The sequence below is a fragment of the Salvelinus alpinus genome, chromosome 5 (assembly GCF_045679555.1).
Source record: "Salvelinus alpinus chromosome 5, SLU_Salpinus.1, whole genome shotgun sequence".
Taxonomy (NCBI): Eukaryota; Metazoa; Chordata; class Actinopteri; order Salmoniformes; family Salmonidae; genus Salvelinus; species Salvelinus alpinus.
In genome coordinates this window covers 44891199-44906817 of record NC_092090.1, presented here as the reverse complement: position 1 = coordinate 44906817, position 15619 = coordinate 44891199, and the positions used below count along the sequence as shown (strand labels likewise).

Sequence of the window (15619 nt, the reverse complement as noted above, 5' to 3'; positions counted from 1 at the left end):
GTTGACAGAAATATCTACTGTAAATCACATCCAGATATGATACTTATTTTACTTTTTTAACAAGCACAGACATAAACCACATCCATGTTCTACTTTTGGAAGGTATTTTCATTATTAAACAGGCAATGAACTACACGGAGGTGTAACAGTATAACTTTACACTGTCCCCTCGCCCCGACACGGGCGCGAACCAGGGACCCTCTGCACACATCAACAACGGTCGCCCACGAAGCATCGTTACCCATCGCTCCACAAAGGCCACGGCCCTTGGACGGCCCTTGCAGAGCAAGGGGAAACCCTACTTAAGTCTCAGAGCAAGTGACGTAACTGATTGAAATGCTAGTAGCGCGTACCCGCTAACTAGCTAGCCATTTCACATCCGTTACACTCACCCCCCTTTCAACCTCCTCCTTTTCCGCAGCAACCAGTGATCCGGGTCAACAGCATCAATGTAACAGTATAACTTTAGTCCGTCCCCTCGCCCATACCCGGGCTCGAACCAGGGACCCTCTGCACACATCAACAACTGACACCCACGAAGCGTCGTTACCCATCGCTCCACAAAAGCCGCGGCCCTTGCAGAGCAAGGTGCAACACTACTTCTAGGTTTCAGAGCAAGTGACGTAACTGATTGAAACGCTACTAGCGCGTACCCGCTAACTAGCTAGCCATTTCACATCCGTTACACTCACCCCCCTTTCAACCTCCTCCTTTTCCGCAGCAACCAGTGATCCGGGTCAACAGCATCAATGTAACAGTATAACTTTATGGCGTCCCCTCGCCCCAACACGGGCGCGGACAAGGGACCCTCTGCACACATCAACAACAGTCACCCACGAAGCATCGTTACCCATCGCTCCACAAAAGCCGCGGCCCTTGCAGAGCAAGGGGAAACCCTACTTAAGTCTCAGAGCAAGTGACGTAACTGATTGAAATGCTAGTAGCGCGTACCCGCTAACTAGCTAGCCATTTCACATCCGTTACAGAGGGAAAAGTACACTGTGCATTCAGCACCACGGACAGAACTCTTGTTAACGGGTATGCACAAAAACACAAGAAAGAGAGAGAGCTCAACATTACATTTAAACGACTCAATCAGTGTGAGGAGTGAAGTCTCTGATGGGCATTGACTAGAGCAGTGAAGTCAGGTATAGTTTCTGACGTCGCTATGCGCAGGATTTCTGAGAGTCAGTAAGCGATGATCTGTGCCTTGACTGGTTATATTTCATCACCGAAAATGTCTGTTCACATACTGTACATAGGTTGACCCAAACAATACAAACATCTTCTGAGCATGACTCCTAATTTTTTTGAACGTTTTGTTCATTGCATAGAACCTCGTCAGTGACATTGTTTTGAATAGTTCTCCAGTCACTACATCAGACTGAAGATCGATAAGCTCAAGTTGCAGGTCAGTGGGAGCGTTATCCACATTGAAGGTGAAAGGAGATGAATCCAATTTCCAACACTTTGAAATTCTCCAAATGACGAGGAAACTCACCATTCAAAGCACGCAGCGGCGATGTATTCTTCTCCCGCTGGTCATCTGATAGGGAACAGACTAGTAGTGTTGGAAGGTGGGTGAGATTGTTGGCTTCTACTTGGCGGGTCAGGAGGAGTTATTTTCCCTTGAAGGCTTTGACAAGGCTGTACATCTGATGTGCAAAAAGGCCCTTCCCTTGTAGTTTGAGGGCCATGATGTCCACGGTGAAGGCAAAATCAGCCAACCATTCTTTATCTTGCAGTTGAGGGAAATCCACATATTTTTCTTTCATTTGCAAAAACTCAGCAATCTGGTCCCACACCTTTTTAAGCACCTTCCCCAAACTCAGCCATCTCACGTTTGTGTGGTAGGGGAGATCTTCATGACCTGACTGTCTCTTCCAACAGTGAGACAAACTGCCTGTGGTTTAAAGATTTTGCTCTTATGAAGTTTACCACTTTAGTGACTGTATCCACAACATGTCTCATTTTCAGAACACATTGAAAGAGCATCTCCTGATGAATAATACAATGCAGGAAAATAATTTTCTGATCTGGGTTCAGCTCAGCTACTTGATCTTGTATCCTTTTCAAAAGGCCAATGTTTTTTCCTGTCAAGTTTGGGCACCCATAATTGGTCACACTGGACAACATTTCAAAACTCAGTCCCAGCTTTGCCACACACTTATTAACCTCCAATAAATCTTTCCTTGTGGTTGTGCTCTTCATTGACTACACTGAAGCAAGCTCCTCTGTAATTTCCAAGTCTGTGGTTATGCCTCATAAGAATATTAACAACTGTGCCGTGTCACGTGCATCACTGCTCTCATCCAGGGCCAAGGAGAAATAGGTGAAATCCTTTACCTTGTCTTTCAACTGTTGTTTCATATTCTTTGCAATGTCCTCAACACGCCGTGTCACTGTTATTCTTGACAGGTAAACATTATCTTTCTTTTCGGGGAAAAGGATTGCTGCGGAGTCAATTAAACATTCTTTAATGAATTCGCCCTCAGCGAATGCCTTGCTATGTTTAGCTATTTTGTGGGACAGTACATAGCTAGCTCTCGCAATTCCGTCGTTTGCTGAATGCAGTTTTGTGAAAAGTCCTTTGTGCTTTTGCAACTGAGAAAGCAACTCTTTCGATGCCCTTGCCCTCTGCTCAGAAGACATATTCCTATATTTCTCTGCATGCTTCGTCTGGATGTGTCGGGACAAGTTGTAGTCTTTCAAGACAGCGATGCTCTCTTTGCACACTAAGGACACAGCTTTCCCTGATACCTCAATAAAGAAATATTTCGATGTCCACTCTTGCTGGAACACCCTACATTCATTGTCAACTTTCCAATTTATACGCGCCTTCAAAATAAATGTCCCACAAGCGGTGGGAGTTAAATCATTACACAAAGGCGAGTATTCATTGGGCTTTTAATTTGAATAGCAAATACGTTTTTCAAAATTTTACTATCGCAAATGATTTATGTGATCTGAGCATGATTCCTCAGGCCGTATTGAATCAGGTCGCCGGCCTCATACGGCCCCCGGACCGGCCTTTGCTCAGGCCTGGTCTACACAGTGAATGAAGCAATTGCACTGAGGCTGCAGTGAACTTGAATATACAGTGCCACGTTTGGACAAAATGCATATTGCATGTAATTAACTAGGGAAAGCACAGAGATCAACATTCCACATAAGGCTTGTCTACTGTTATTTGATTTATATGTTTATATAGTCCTACCCTACAGTGTGTTTGTAGGTAAAGCACAGCTGACAGATGTGGTGTGCAGTGATACAGAGGAAGAGAGCAAAATTCCAGGTCCCACAGGATGGGAAAGAGTTGATTGTGCAGAAAGTGATTATCTTATTATCTGCAAAACCATATTCCTCCAGTTTCTCACATTCCAAACATGGCCTACATAAGAGAACTCCGTCTCTCTGCACATTCAACATCCTCTTTGAAGTTAAAGCTGAGAGAGAGAGAGAGATTTCAAACACAGCTTTTCCCCTGCAAGACAGAAGAACGAGGGATGGTGTGGAACATTTGAGAACAGAGTAATTGATGTGACAGCATATGCACTCTGATACACTGACTCACAGTCAGATACTGTATAATGCTGGGCCAATTGTGCGCCGCCCTATGGGACTCCCGGTCACAGCCCGCTGTGACACAGCCGGGGATCAAACCCAGGTCTGTAGTGACACCTCAAGCACTGCAATGCAGTGCCTTAGACCGCTGCGCCACTCGAGAGGCCCAGTGACTTCCTATTTTATGCCCCAATTCTGCAATACTGGTATAAAGTGAACTTGTGTAGCACTGGGTAGGGAGCAGAATCTAAGTTTGTTAGCTAGCCCTGGAAAGTCCCTGTACTCTGCTGTAGATCTGTGTGTATTATTTTTGTGTGGTCTCTCGGGCATCCTTGTTGAAGTGTACACCACCATCACGTTGATCCAAACAACTCAGAGGCTTGGCTTCTCTCTACGAGCTTTGAGGTGTCCCCTCTACTTACACTCTCTCTCTTACTCTCTCTCTCTATCTGCACCCTCTCTCTCCTCCGCATGTCCCTCCTCTTCTTGGATGTCTCCCTGCTGTGGCTGGGCAGAGCTTCAGTGAAAGTTTCCTGGCTTTGAAAACCTACTCCAGGGCTCCACAATGTGACGTAGCATTAATTTGTTTTCTTTGGAAGCGATCTGTGCATGCCTTTTTGCATTGCCCTGCGTGTGCTTGTTTGTGTGCGTGTACTCTGTGTGTATGTTTTTCAAGCCATACGATTGCTGAACAGCTAAACGAATCAAATGGCCACCCAGACTATTTACATTAACAGCTACTAGCTGTTTGTTATCTATGCATAGTCACTTTACAATTTACCTCGACTAACCTGTACCCCCGCACATTGGCTTGGTACCGGTAACCCCTGTATATAGCCCTGTTAATGTTATGTACTTTTCTCTCTTAAAAAAAAAAAACTTTAGTTTATTTAGTAAATCTTTTATTAACTCTATTTCTTGATCTGCATTGTTGATTAAGAGCTCGTAAGTAAGCATTTCACCGTAAGGTCTACACCTGAGCATGTGACAAACAACATTTGATTTGACATGTTTGAGTAAGTAAGAGTGTGGGTGGAATATTCACTCATGTACACGTGATGATGACTCCTCCTGTGGTTTGTCTGACTTCTTTTATGAACCAGATATACAGAAGACATGCTGATCTTTCAGCACAGCGAGCCCCAGAGACTAGCTGCTGGGCAGGGGAAGAACAGGAGGAAAAAACCCCTGGCCCCATCTACCCTTCCCTCCCTCTCCGCCTCGCCCCATCCTGCTCCACGCTGCATGAACTAGGCCCGTGCCGATGTGCTCGACTGAAAGTGCGATTGTATTACATGCGTTTTCCCAAACATCTGAGAAAGCTGCTGGCTGTGCCGCGGTAGGCAGGGGAGAACAAGAAAGACTCTTTCGTCCTATCTTGCTGTTCACGGGGTTCTTCCTTTCTTGCTGTTCACGGGGTATACTAGGCTATCTGCCTGAAGAATCCCCTGCTTGATTTGTGTGGATGGTCTGCTCCCGTCCCTGGTTCAAAGCTGATGACTGAATAGAAGTGACAGAGCAATTGTATGTCCTGTTATGTTTTACATTTTGCTGATGTAAATGAATAATGCACATACTTCCTGTACAGTCCAGCCGAGACTTGAAAAAAAACGAAAATCAGCCAGGCAAACAAAACGTAGGTAAATTGAGTAGCAACGCGAACCAGTAGTAAAAATGGGTTAGAAAAAGGAGGCAATCCCCCTTTCATAATTTCTATCAGTGTCCTAGTTTCAGAGCTTTGAACAATGTGTTTCCCCTTGCCCATACCGTCTCAAATTCAAAACCTCAGTCCCCCCACCCAGACCACAGATATGTGAGTCACCTGGCTGTATGGAGTCTGAGAGGAAACCCCAAAGGAAGTGACCTCATTATCAGCTATTACCAGTTATCCTGAGAGGGCCTGTGTGGGGGGGCCTGCTCGGCTCCCTAGGGAACATGGGAGAGAGTGCTGTGAGAGAGCAGTGCAGTCAGAGTGCCCACTACAGTGCACATGTCATTCTGTCTTTGGCCTCCATATTGTTGAACTCATCTCTGAAGCATTATTCGCCACCCCCTCTTCCCCCACAGGGTGAAGAAAAGCTGCAATTGTTATAACAGATAACAGTTAGACAGGATTATACATAACACAATGAAATCGTTGATTTGAAAGGGTGTGCCTCTTTCCGTCACTCACATTCTCACCTCGTCCTTGACCTCTAACCCCAGGTACGCTCAATACCACACCTTATAGGTAGAGTCAGGTGTTTTTCCTGACCACTTGACCCAACCAGGAACACCCCATACCAAAGACTATTACGCTAATAGAAAGAGGAGGAAGGGAAGCGCTACTAAGGTACACTATAGTATATTTTGGTAGATAGAAGGTGCTCTTTGGTAAAAGGTGTAAATTGGTCATCAAAAAGAAAGGAGGACCAAGGCACTCTTCATATAATTAATTAAAATGCCTTTATTAGTATGGCATGTTCAATAGAAACAAAGTTGTTTAAAAACCGACGCGTTTCGGCTGCATGGCCTTCGTCCCTGACGAATTATATGAAGAGTGCCTTGGTCCTCCTTTCTTTTTGATGACTATTACGCTAATATTCTAGTATAGTGTAATAGAGGCTAGTATCCTCTTTGCATTACTCATGGAATAGATTTCTGCGAAATATTAAACGCTCCTCTTAAATTGATACAATACTTTTCTGGCAGGGGTTTCATAGTCTCTCCTCAGTCCCTCTGGTTTCATTTACCCTCTCTCTGTCTCCCTGGGAGGGGGTGCAGACCACTCCACACTGATGGACAGGCTCCCACAGACAATGATAGACTAGGGAGAGAGAGTTACTTTGGCACCAGGCCCTGTCTCTGTATTGCAGAGTTTGTGCACAGAGTAATCCACGCCTGCCATCATCAATCAACTGAAGCATTTTTTGTGTGTGGATTTAGCACCCTGGTAAGTGTTATCTCAATGGATACGCCCCATTTTTGGGGTAATTTAAGATCTAACAGTTTGGCGGAGATATATGTTACATCCATTGAGAGAGTGCATAATGTGTCGAAATGTTAGCATCACTTCATGTGTTTGCCACAAATGTTCTGGGGAACGGAGATCACGTACATCATTTATCAAAGGAAGATGTTTGAGTTCCAACAGTGCAGCTGATGTAACGCACTGAAAAACCAATCACTGGTGAGAAAGCACACACACCATAGATGTTTTACTCTGTGTAGTCGTAGCCTACATAAAGAGAGAAAGCTTGGATCCTCTTCCTTAAAAAAAACACATTTAATCTGCATTGTTTTCTTTGATATGTAATAGACATTTGGAATTCAGTGAAACGTGTTACAGTTACATTGGCTGTTTATTTAACCATGGATATGATTATATAATCAAGGCTATTCTTCCCATACTTCAAGAGGTAGGCTACAGATATTCACAGTTGGCTGCATTATGTCCTTACTTATTGTTTCTTATCTCCCTGACAGTGTAACAAAGTATCCCTGACTCATGAGTACAATGTTGCAAAATGTGAGTGATACAGTTACTCTGCTAATGAAAAAAGGACGGAATTAAACGGTTTACAACCTTTGCACACGTTTGTGATTTATGCCCAATCAAAGTGTGAATGCACAATTTGATTGGCCTTTTCAGCAACTTCTCAAGCTGTCAGTAGGCTAGATGGATGGTTTCAAAGAGCCCGTGTTTGGCACCGCCCTCATCTCCAAGTCCCACCCTTTTTCGCTTCCCCACTCCGCTAAGGAACCTCCAATTCCCAAGGAAAAATTCCTGTAGGAAGAATGACGTGAAGACTATCGAAGAGAGAATAGCGACTTCTACCCAGCACATATCGCATCAAGTGGCATTTAGAATAAGCTGGAATTGTGCCATCATAAAGGTATGTGCATATATGTATTTTTTATTCTGCTGTGGACAGCTAGTTTCACTTGAAAGCCACAGCTTGCTTGCTGTGGGGTGTCAAATGACAGACAACACGGTCGAATTCCATGCAGGAACACCCAGTCTGATCCCTTTCTGTCCTTGTGTGTGCATGGACATTATTCAACATTCGTGAATAAATATAATACAGACGTTTGTCTGTATGTTGACTAACTTGACAATGTTTATACATTGTTGCAAACCCATTGTTGCTCGCTTTTACTACAGAATGACCACACCATGAAGTTGATATAATGGAATCATTTTTTCGTCACTCCACCTAGCTTGCTAATAGTATTGTAGCTGTCAGGGGTGAATTATTCTCTGTTTAAGTTGACCGCAATTTCCCCTGTGAAATGGCCTTGCTTATGAACTGCAATGACGCACTTATAACTCGTTTTTAACGAGGCGCGTGTGTTACAATCTCACAACAAAGTTGTGATTGATACTGTACCTCTCATTGAAGAAACAATCAGTACACTACAGTATTTTCTACGACAAGTTTAGAGGACTGTTGAACGAGACCGCTGAATAATATAGGTTAGTGGAATGACACATTTTTGACATTCAGTGGCATCATTCTTGGTGAATCCATCTGCTGAAAGTATTGTGCCATCATTGTTGTCGCAGCACTAGCTCTACTGTGTTAACATCAGCATGGAAGTTAGTTAGTTCTACAGGACTGGAAATCTCTGCATGATCTTTTTCTAAATATAAATGTTTGTCTAGGCCTACTTTGTTGAAAATTCCATTGTTACACGGCTTGCATGCAACTTCTCCCTTCTTTTTAGTTGTTTTTGTTTGTAATGAATGGGTGTTTCCCAGAAGATGATGCCAGCTCTGTAGCCTACTATTCTGTAAAATCGTATTTTAGGGTACTGCATTACATGTTTTTGTTATATTTTCGATAATACTGTGAAAGTGACATTGAATGAACGGGGACATGCTTATTATGGTTTGTTTTCAAGTGAACTCTATTCCTCTCTCTATCTCCTTGTATCGCTCTTCCTCTCTCGTTCATCCAGCTCAGCTGTCATTCCCTCGTCTCTTCACCCCTTCACAAACATACCGAGCGGTTTTGATTGAATAGACATAGCCTTTAGGTTTTTAAAAACATCATCTTTTTTCCTCCAGGCTGGGTCTAGGTCTGTGCCATCTGCCTTTACACCCAGCTTTTAAAAAAAAACACCCTTGGTCATCCACTTCAAAACAGTGTTAATGTGAGGTCAGACAAGTTTCATTAAGCCCAGGTCACTCTCACATTTTCCACACTTGTAATAGCAACTCCAAGGCCGCAGCAAATATTCTTCCACCATAAATCCCACCATTCTAAATTATAATGGTAGGTTGTCATCTTCGCATATTGGTTTCCATTTTTAAAATAGTTACAATAGAGAGCGGTTAAATAATTATGTCTTGCTGAAAAGTGAAAATGGATTCATAGGACAGCCGGCCCTATACCTCTCACCATGTTCCCCTTTCTCCACCTCCACCTTTTTTCAAAAATAATCTTGAGGCCTCTTGTCCCCTTTATTCCGCTTCTTTTCTCAATGCTCCGGTCTTGACTAACCAGGCTTGGGGCTGAGTGAGACATGCTCACTGAAACCGTGGCCACTCTGGCTGTAGTCCACCCCAGTGATGTCCCTGTTTAGCCTACGATAGTCTGCCTACCTACTGGATGACTGTTGATAAAGATGACAAGAATGAGGATGATGGGGATGAGTCCAACTGATCTTTTCTTTACAACCTTACTCCCCACATTCAGACACATAACCCCCTGAATGAATGTCCGAACACTAACTGGGCTTGCTTTGGTAAGCTACTTAATGGCTACGTGATGCTTGGGGCAGCTAAACAGACAGACCCAAATACTGAGATAATTCACATCTCGAGTGGGTTTCTTCTCACACACACACATACACACACACACGCACACACGCAGATGGACAACTCCACCGTGTGTGGTTGTCACGGCAACACCACATTTGTAGGATGGCAGAGCCCCATCTGCTTGCCTGCCACATGCAGCACGCTGTGTGTCTGTGAACTGACATTCTGAATCTGTCTGTGTGTGTGTGTGCGTAATAACAATAACTACACAGGATTGATGTACCGCTTTTCTGAAAACCCAAAGACTCTACGCTATATGTAGAGTAGACTATGCCTTTGGCTTTGAAAATATGTCTTACGTCCTGTGTGGAATATCAACATCCTCCAATACCTCTCCACCCATCTCAACACTTACATAAACAATGTCAGACTATAACAATGGCTCATAGAGTACTGGTGGTTAAGTGTAGCATGGCTACTCTTTTAGTGAATGTCCAGGATAAATACTGGAGGTTATATTGTGTTTATTTTGGTGCAATCAAGAGCAATTGGTATGTAGCCTGCATGCCAAATTGACAGTGTACCTACAATCATCCTCGCTAAATGCATTCCATTCCTCCACACCCAGCTCTTTACCCTCTCATAGTGTTTGCTCTCCCCTCAAAACCCCTTCTCTATTCCCTTTGCTCTCTCTCGCGCTCTCTCGCTCCCCCCTCTAACCTACCTCTCTCTAATCCAGTTATTTGACTGACATGTCTTTGGGCTTTGAAGTCAAGTTGCTGTCAACAGGAGATCCATAAATATTGCTGTTTATTCCCGACTGGAAGACGTGTCCAGAAGAAAAACAAGTGACCAATCAGAGCTGACGTCAGTAGAACTCTGTGGCACTGGGTGTAATAAGTAATGACTGTTATTACAGAAGCCATTTCCTCTATCAGCTCTGGGCTGGTAAGTTCATGGTCAGGGACAGAGACCCTATGACCGATTGATGTCTAGAAGCTCCTATTGCAGTGCTGTCTCAGCCCCATGACCATGCTTATTGTCATATCATCAGTCCAAGGATGGATATACAGTCTGAGGCTTGGCTTAATGACTGATCCAGAAGCTCATTAACGCTTTGACACTTACCAACACACGGGTGTGATCATTCTAAAGTGGTCCCTGCAGCGTACGCTCAAACCAGTTTCGATTGACGCAACAGTCAGCGTTTGAGCTGGCCACACTGTTTTTTCACGGAAACATTTGGCATAAACACAGTCGTTACAACATTATGTCCTGAATGTGACCAGTTTATTTTTGGATGTAATGTTCAGACATTCACAGAACACAAATCGGTCATATTTAGCTGACATTCGGCTGACGGAAACCATAATAGGAATAAGCTAATAGCAAATACTATTTACAATTCATCACATCACGGGTGAGCTCACCATTGATCAAAATAATTGAGTAAAAAACGTTCGAAAAATCAAAAGTAATCCGCCGATGGGTAGTTTGTGCGCGCCGCCGTATTAGTTTTTTTCGTGCCAACCAAAGATAGGAAGAGGAGACAAGATGAGTTTGTTCTGTTTGCAGTATGCAGGTTGAAGGGGGTGTGTCGTCTACTATCATTCACTTCCCTTCATTCACTCCCGGAAGTTTACTCGAAAGATGAGTGAACTATCCCTTCACCTCATTTTGTTATAACATCTTTGGTCTGACAGATGTGACCCCCAAAATGCATTGTATAATGTCAAGAAAAATGGCGCCACACATAGCTGGCAAATAGCTTAGCATAAGCTGATCATAATCAGTATAACCTTCAAAAAAGTACTTTACATACGTGTTCATTACAATCTATGCAAAAATCTGAATGCATGATTTGTCACCAGAACTTGAAAACATGTGAATAACACAGTAAATACATTATGCTCCATACATACGGTATGCTACAGTAGAAACTATAACATGATATATAGAAAATAAGGCACTTACTTTGATAGGAACGCACACATGTCCAAAGTTATTTGTAAGGAAAACAACAATAAAGGCAATGCGAGTGACAGCCAGAAAATGTGCCAGGGGGAAAAGGTTGTGCAAGACTGCAAATGTCTGCATACTTGATCTGTGGAAACACTGGGGAAAGTGCTTGGGCTCTCTTCAAAGAGAGAAGTTTGTATAGCTGTAAAGCCTCAAACATAAATTGTCCGCAACAGTGAAGTGGGCTACTTCTATGTGAATGAATGAGGAGGCGGAACACACCTCAATTCAAACTGTTGTTAGAAAATAAAACTTTTTAGAAAATAATTAGAAATTGACAAGTTGAAACATAGGCTATAGATAATTAGCAGCCGGCGTGTGCCGGGGTTTGAGGGTAGCGCGGGTTAGCTGTCCGGTTGCGTAAACAATCACATTTTGGAACAGTGAGTGTATTCTGACATCTCGCGCGTAAAGAAACTCACGCTGGGGGCGACCGTTAGAGATATTTGGAACTCACACTTGAAAAGGTTAAGAGATAAGAGACAGTTTTTGTTTGCTTGATGGTGTCTTAATCTCTCAATTGAATTATCAGCCTTCTGCAGAGCTAACTTGTGACACACCACTGTGATAAAGAATGATATGGCTGACATCCAGAGATCTGCATAGTGTTCAGTATGGTACAGTCTCACAGATTTAGATATTATCTTGTATGTAGAGGATCATATATCAATAACCAGCATCCATCACTATTTTACTTGAGATCTTGAGACAGTTAGGGTTGGTTCGTGTAATTTGCTTTTGGCTGTCCAGTCAGTCGCGTCTGTCCATGCTATGAGCAGCTAGGTTGGTGAGCTGTTTACCCTTGCTGTCTGTCAGATTGAGACTTGTGGCTCTGATGAGGAGCTGTGATAAGCCAGATGTTGATTTAGTGTTCGTGTCTCTCTCTGTCTCTCTCTGTCTCTCTCTCTCTGTATTTCTCTCTCTGCCTGTCTTTCATTCTCTGTCTTTCTCTCTCTCTCTGTCTTTCTCTCTCTGTCTTTCTCTCTCTCTCTGTCTTTCTCTCTCCGTCCGTCTGTCTTTCTGTCTGTCTGTCTGTCTGTCTGTCTGTCTGTCTGTCTGTCTGTCTGTCTGTCTGTCTGTCTGTCTGTCTGTCTGTCTGTCTGTCTTTCTCTCTGTCTTTCTTTCTCTGTCTTTTTCTCCCTTTTTCTGTCTCTCTTTGTTGCTCTCTGTCTCTCTCTTTGCCTGTCTGCCTGTCTCTGCCTGTCTCTCTCTGCCTGTCTCTCTCTCTGCCTGTCTCTGTCTGTATGTCTGTCTGTCTGTCTGTCTGTCTGTCTGTCTGCCTCTCTCTCTCTCTCTCTCTCTCTCTCTCTCTCTCTCTCTCTCTCTCTCTCTCTCTCTCTCTCTCTCTCTCTCTCTCTCTCTCTCTCTCTCTCTCTCTCTCTCTCTCTCTCTCTCTCTCTCTCTCTCTCTCTCCTGTAACCTGCCATATTAATTGGGTGTCTTGAACAGAATAAAAGCGCCTTCTCAACACTTGTTTGGCCTTGTCATTCTGTAGCTAGGGCCAAACCTGGGAGAACGGAGGGAAGAAAAGGCTCTGTATCAACGATGTGAGGATCTAGGAGGAATTTGCTGGCCTTTGCATAGTAATATATTTGTCCTATTTCACACATGTACAAGTGTGTATTATACGCATGTGTGAATTGGAAGTGTGTTTTTTGCAGATCCCAAATCCCCCAAGACACACTCGGACGGCATATTTCACTGGAACAAAGTGGAAGAATGACCTTGCTTGCCCTGCATATGGGCTCAGGGGCACATGGCTCCTGTGAACGTTTTGATGACATAGCATCAGCTGCTACAGACAGTAGTGGATTGTCTCAATATTGCTCCTTTCCGAGTTTAAGCATGAAAAAGAATAGAGCATCACAGCAGTTTACAAAACGCTCTGATTCAGTGGCTATTGATGTGAACTCAGTTCTGCCTGCAAGTCTTTCCATGTGAATCGGACAGAATGCCCAACTTTAGCTTTATATAAGACGTTGTAATTACTGTTTGGCAGTAGTGTTACATTTGAGCAAGGCATGGAATGCTTTTGTTCAGGTCTGTCAATGGAGCATCACTATCGGGCAATCTTGCTGTGGTTGCTGCCGTCAAAGCAACCTTCTGTTTAACTCCAGCTTCTTTAACCCGAGTGTGTGTTGTGAGAGAGTGACTTTAACGTTGTTTTCAGAGATTGTTATGCTGTCATCCAGAGACCACAGGAAGGAGATTTGGGTGGAGGAGACAGCATAGTTGGGGAATTGACTGACCACCACTGACAAACCCCCTCTTCCATTCCCTCTGCTTCCAACCTGGAAACAAGTTTGGCTGCTCTCTCTCCAGGGAGTGACCGTAAGTCACCCTGTGGCCTTTTGGGTGGGACAAACGGACTGACAACATTGGACGGTCTGTGCCTCTCTAAGCAGTCTGCCAGATGCACCAGAAGCAGCTGCTAGTGGCTTTAGGTTGAGAGGGACTGTGGCATGCTATGCGCTTCATTATTAGAGAAAGAGGCCCCTATTTACGTCCACAGAGCGCAGACATCAGACCTGGTTTGGTCCGTCAGTGGAACGAATGGTGAGGAGGACCAGGCTTCGGCTACATTAAAGAACCTAGCTCTGCTCTCCCTAATGTTATGCAGCCCAGATTCCATTGGGCGCTGTGTATTTATGAGTGTGTTTGTTGTGTATTAAAGACACAAGTGTGTCATGCAAACCAAATGTAGGTACATGTGTGTAATAAAAGCACTGATGAAAAACAAGTCATAGGCAGTCTGTGTTTATGGATAATTTATTGAAATTTAATTCCTCTCTTTAACTTTTCATTGGTGGAGACCAAGTCTGCCATCAGCCTTGACCAGACAAAATTTGGCGCCAACGGAGCCAAAAACGATTGCTATAATATGAGCTCATAAATGCTGGTATGCCTTCTTTTATTGTCGTCCTGTTTCCTCTGTGTGTGTTGATGAGAAGACCATGAGAGGGATTTATTTTGGGCTGGCGTCAGTTCAGCCTTTCATAGTGATGTGAGGGAGGACTATGTTCCTATGTTCCTCACATGAAGGTCTCTGAAGCCTCATCCGATTGCTGTGCAGCAGTGGTTGATCTCAAAGCCAGTTACACAGAAATACCCACAGGTAGTCTGACCACACTGACTGAATGGACTTTGTTGTGATGTGGGGGACTGCCAACACATCCGCCACCAACTGGGACAACATGTGAGTCTCAGACAATAACGTTGGTCAGCCTCTGTTGAGCTTCCTGGAGGTGTTCTGTTTCCCTGTCTTGGCAGTTGGCGTCACAGTAAAACCATTCCTTCTGGGAGAGCCTATCATAATGTCTGATCCTGTAGTTTCTGTCCGTCCGCCCATGTGCAGACAGATTTAGAGAGCTTTAATGCTCAATTACTTCTGCCTTACAGCCGCCACCACTTACTCATGATGCCCGGCTAACAGGGTTGGGCCCCCTGTCAGGAATAGGACCCTCAGCACAGCGCCAGGTATCTCTACCTATCCCTTTGTCTGGCAGAAAGCTGTGATACATGCCTAAATAAATTACAGTCAGATCCATAGAGGGAAGTCCTTAGTACCCGTGCTATTCAACGCTGGTCTGACCAATCGGAATCCATGCTTCAAGATTGTTTTGATCATGCGGACTGGGATATGTTTCGGGTAGCTTCCAAGAATAATATTGATGAATATACTGAAACGGTAACTGAGTTTATCAGGAAGTGGATGGGTGATGTTGTATCCACTGTGACTAGATAGCAGCATTTGCGCATAACTGAAAGCGCGAACCACCGCATTTAAACATGGCAAGGTGACTGAGAATATGGCAGAATACAAACAGAGTAGTCATTCCCTCCGCAAGGCAATCAAACAGGCAAAACGTCAGCATAGAGACAAAGGGGTGTCGCAATTCAACAGCTCAGATACGAGACGTATGTGGCAGTGTCTACAGACAATCACGGACTACAAAAAGAAAACCAGCCACGTCGCGGATACCGACGTCTTGCTTCCGGACAAGCTTAACACGTTCTTTGCCTGCTTTGAGGATAACACAGTGTCACCAACGCGGCCCGCTACCAAGGAATGTGGGCTTTCCTTCTCCGTGGCTGACGTGAGTAAGACATTTAAACGTGTTAACCCTCGCAAGGCTGCCGGCCCAGACGGCATCCCTAGCCGCGTTCTCAGATCATGCGCAGAACGGCTGGCTGGTGTGTTTACAGACATTCAATCTCTCCCTATCTCCCTATCTCTCCCTGGGTCTGAACCCTGCCCTGTGCAATTGGGTCCTGGACTTCCTGACGGGC

At 44.2% G+C, this 15619-nt stretch overlaps 1 protein-coding gene across 1 annotated transcript in view; it reads left to right on the top strand.

Moving 5' to 3' along the window:
* The first annotated feature begins 7283 nt into the window (after positions 1–7283).
* Positions 7284–15619, top strand: part of LOC139576230 (coiled-coil domain-containing protein 102A) — a 68666-nt gene continuing 60330 nt past the window's right edge. The window contains exon 1 of the mRNA XM_071402046.1: positions 7284–7439. The gene's annotated coding sequence lies outside the window, so the exon portion shown is untranslated. The remainder of the gene's footprint in view (positions 7440–15619) is intronic.